The sequence below is a fragment of the Sinocyclocheilus anshuiensis genome, unplaced genomic scaffold (genome assembly GCF_001515605.1).
Source record: "Sinocyclocheilus anshuiensis isolate Anshui unplaced genomic scaffold, SAMN03320099.WGS_v1.1 scaffold1964, whole genome shotgun sequence".
Classification (NCBI taxonomy): domain Eukaryota; kingdom Metazoa; phylum Chordata; class Actinopteri; order Cypriniformes; family Cyprinidae; genus Sinocyclocheilus; species Sinocyclocheilus anshuiensis.
Window position 1 is genome coordinate 110,423 of NW_015555836.1, and position 4,692 is coordinate 115,114.

General features: G+C 41.8%; 1 protein-coding gene across 5 annotated transcripts in view; it reads right to left on the reverse strand.

The window, feature by feature from the left end:
- The window catches only part of LOC107675439 (lysine-specific demethylase 6B-like), a 28,404-nt gene extending 25,209 nt beyond the window's left edge, over positions 1 to 3,195 (reverse strand). For 2 of the 5 annotated variants that reach the window (XM_016469780.1, XM_016469777.1), the window contains exon 1: positions 2,696 to 2,866. The gene's annotated coding sequence lies outside the window, so the exon portion shown is untranslated. Of the gene's footprint in view, positions 1 to 2,695; positions 2,868 to 2,992 lie in introns of those variants that run through there. The other 3 variants (XM_016469779.1, XM_016469778.1, XM_016469781.1) reach the window with 3 other exon arrangements.
- Positions 3,196 to 4,692: the final 1,497 nt, after the last annotated feature.

Sequence of the window (4,692 nt, forward strand, 5' to 3'; positions counted from 1 at the left end):
TTTCATACGCGTTTGGCCAATCAATGTCTACTTACGTCACGATTAGTACCAGTTGTGCTGGTTAGACCCTGCTCCAGACTAGGAGCTAATTTGGTTCTCGAAAAAGGCAGTCCGGTACTAAAATCGCTCCCAGTTCCGGCGGTGCGAAAACGCCAAAAAGTGGGTAGTTCCACAATTAGTTCTGGTACTATGAAAAGGTTCCTGTGGTGCGAAAGGCCCTTTTGATGTGAGAGAGACAAATCAAGATGTTTGCAATACAGGAAAACAATCCCTCCTCAGTCATGTCTCCCCCCACGTTATGACGCACATCAACGATCTCGGTGTTGCATCCTGGCAGCTCACTCTATCCAAAAAACATCTGAGTCACAGAAACATGACTGATCTGTTTTGTTTTCCACCACTCTCCCTCCCTTCATTCCTCTCAACCACTCCCACTAGAGTTTCACCGCCTCTCCCTTTCTTATACTCACTTTCCCTTTTCCCCTAACTCTGGTTTTCTGCCAAAATGTGAGATAACAAACCGGCAAAGTGACAAAGGAAAAAAATAAACCAGTCAAAGGGGAAAAAATGTGGTGTCAGACAGTATTAAACTCTTTTCTTTCTTGTTGTCTTTAATTGCACAACCTAAGACCAACTCATCAAACTTCATAATAACACGCGTTCACAGACTCACATACTTTCTCTTGTGAAATTCCTCTAACTTGCCTATATCACTTCCTTTTACCACAAAAGTACAGTCCTAAAAACTCCCTCACACACAACCGTTAGAGCTCGATGGAATGAACGAGGAGGACTTTACAGCCTACAACTTTTATATATTTTTTCCCATTCGGACAGTCCTGAAATACGAGTACAACCACACTCTCGTAAGCCTGGCTCTCTGTCATCATCACTGTCAAATGGCTACCGTGACAAGCATACACTGACTAAGCACTCCAGCAAGCCCCCTAAACTACATAATACATCATTCCTTGGTTTCACACACTCACACATGAAATGTGCAACCGACACCGTTCTGTCTTTACTCCACCTGTTAGGATCAAATTCACACCACAAACACACCCTGAATGTTCTAAAGTAACTTGAAATTAGTAATGGGACACCGTTCTACACACTTTCAATCCATTGGTCACAGAATGATTATATATTCACACCAAGTTTTGTTTGTTTTAGTCTGACCTATAGCTTTAACGCAGCTTTATGCCATCACAATAAAGGGGCAGTGACATTGCAGTAAGGCGGCTGATTCAAAACACCCGCTGGTCTGAGGAGGACTGAGTCTCGGCAGCTCGAAATTTACAACCCACAACTTTGAAGCGAAACAAATGCAGCCTCTCTGTTTTCATGTCAGTTGTGCTAATTGATCAGAAGTCGATCTTCAAAGTGATCTTCCTGTCCTTCATATACTCCCGTATTTACTTCCACGGGTGTTTATGACTGCCCGTAAAATGCAGTGTCCCAACTCGCTCCCCCAGGCATGCTCATACAACAAACACCTAACTGTTTCACTGTAATTTTACATGTTGTCAGCAATCTTTATTCAACATCAACACAAATATTCCTCCTAGCATGTTACAGAGTAATTTCCCCTGCATATTCCCTTAACCAAGACACTGGAATATGTTCAAATGCACATGTAAACGCTGAGAGAAAAAACACCCCACCCCCAGGCAGGGCTGGAGGCTTGTTGTAGTAGAAAACGATGCAAATGATTTCCTTTCAGACAGACGCATTCAGTTCAGCACGAGCAGGCCGAGGCAATCCATTCAGCTTTATGAGACTGCCCAGCTCGGCACATCCCCGCAGTGGAGCCCTGCCCTCCCGTGCCAAACAAACATAAATAAAGTGAGGCTCTTTTTTGGTTTGGTTTCAACTTCTTTAAAAAGAATTTATTGCAACATTTTTTTCGTCCATAGAGCTGAAAGGCAATAACATTCTGATGCATGAAGATAGTAATAAAAGAAACACTAGTAGTTTGGCATACTATTGTGCTATTGCTTAAAAAAAAAATGCAAATAAGCGAAGTAAGTTTTCAAATATTATTAAGAAGTCACTATGGCTTAACAAGTATGCAGGCTATTATGTTGTCATGTGACAAGAAAACCATATAATGGGACTGGTTTAGACACTCATGACTGTATCAAGGTCAGCACGATTTATATAAAACAAAGAAAAAAAACTTTTTGTTTTTGTTTTGATAAATAGTGTTTTATGTCTGCTTGACACAGGTAGGCAATGTCTGTTTGACACAGGTAGGCAGGACTCGGCAGTGGGGATGGGCCGGGTCAGTTTACACAGTGAACCCAACCCCCTTACACCGGACACACGTGGGACTGAGACTTTACGACCTACATCTAAACAATGTCTGCCTGAACACCCCGCTTGCACAGCGTGGCGATAAATTACACCGACAAACGCCCAACTCGAGAATTAAACAATGCTTTGATTTGTCTAAAGAATATCTCTCTAAAGACAGAAGGCCAGCCATTGTTTCAAAGGCACGAGTTGTGGGTAGTAAAGAGTTAATGCACTGATCTTGCGGTCACCGTTACTACAACGCTTTCATTCTCAGACTGTTGCTAGCCTGTAATAAGCTGTGCAATTTCTTTCAGTCACGGCCAACACTCAACTATGAAGTAGTCACGAGTTTACCATGGGGACAACAATGATAAAACAACTGAGGAAACTGACTTACCTTTAGTAGTAAAACTTGTTCAGCTTGCGTCTCCACTCGCGCTCCCAAAAGTTAGACGGGATCTGTTGGAGAATAAACGAGGACATCTTTTAGCTTTCCTTACAGATGATTCGAGACGTCTGATGTAGGCCACTCTGAAGGTGAAATGATTAAATTATGAGTGATCACATATAAAGAAGCTTGTTGCGCTTGTTATAAGCGATGCGGGAATAAAATGCAGAAGCGTCGCGTCAACGCTGCCTGAGAACAAAAACAAGGGCTAAAACACCAATGTGCGACTAAAATTCCCGTCAGTACCGTTGTATGTAATGTTGTTGCTGGGTAAGTCTCCGCTCTCTATAGCGAGCACAGAGCTGTGTCTGTGAGTTAAGGCAGGGATCGAGTTGCGGTGAGCAGTGAGTTTTTTGAAGGGACTCGCAGGCTCTCTTTCTCTCTCCTCAGCGCCGCCCCTCAGGCTCCTTTACGTCAGCGCGCACGGCCCCGGAATTCCCTTACAGCGCGGACCGCCGCGTCTCCGCCTGCTGCCTTATTTAAAATACTCCTGACTCGTGACTGTCCTACTCTCACGGCCACCCGGGACAGCGCTTCCGCCTCCTAACTATTAATAAGTCAGAACACGATAATCACGCCTCATCACACAAAAAATAATCGACAAAAAAATGCTGTACCCAAGACTCACTCTCCACTCACAACACTTCATACCATATATAGCCTTAGGACATGCTGTTCAGTACATAATGGGGCCAATAATAATAATAATTAATATCATCATAATTATTATCGATTATGTTTATTATTAGTAGTAGATTTTGTAATTTGTTGATTTCAATTTTGTCACATAATTTATATTTTTATATTTATTTATATTTATTAAACAACAACAAAGAAGATAATAATATTCCTTTATTATTATTATTATTATTATTATTTTGGCATACAATTTAAAAGCAAAAACAACCAATTACTAACAAAAAATGTAATCTGATGTTCAGATTAACTGAAAAACAGTATGGCAGTTATTGCGGGGTTTACTCAGGACATGATCCTTTTGAAGTTGAGAAAAAGTTAAAAATAATAATTTCACAGAGAATGATCTGAGAGCGGTGGACAAGCCAGATGAGCACTGTAAATCAAAGAGGAGTAAAAATAGGACAGACATAACATATGGACCAAGAAGTGCTGAAATAAAAAAAAAAGGACAGGAAACTGTGGATAAGAGTTTCAAAATTACACTGGAAGAGTATCTACTTTTTTCTGACTTATTCAGCAGTCACGATTGAAGTGTTTTTTTTTTTTTTTTGTAATGGCATCTGCCATGTCAGGATGTTTCTTGACTGTGAGGACAGCATGGTATGTTCATTTAATGGTCAACAGACGCTGCATATGTGTGTGTGATCAGCACGTTATTTTTAGCAAGGTTACATTAGTGGCAGCGAGACAAAACAGGCTGGTCAAACCACGGGAGTGTGTCACGGGAACCAGGCTTCTTGGACAGCAGCGGAAGGACATCACACACATACACAGGATGTAAGCCGCTCTGAGCACAACGTCTACCAAAAACAGGCAAACATCGACAACAGCAGATGTGCGAATGGCTTCTTTGGGAAACAGTGAAGAAAAATATGGCTTTTCTTCTTCTATTATTAGCAATCTATCTATCACTTCTCCTTATCACATTCCAGCTACAGCACTGTCTTTGCTGTTCAGAACGGTGGGTGTGGCGATGACCACATAATAGGATACACCAGACAGGGAGAAGGGATATGACCAGTGTGACGCCCTGTGATCTCTCACACCCACACTCACCCATTGTGCTCATGTACACTAACATACTATCATTACAACAGATATCAAGAGATGCATGCATGTTTTTTTTTTTTTTGAGTACTTTCATTCCAGAGGCAGGCTAGTAGTTCCGATTGGTTGGCTCTGGCCTTATAATCAGGGAGGGACAGAGCTCAGTCTCCCGTTCTCACACGGCAGCTAAGTATAGCAGC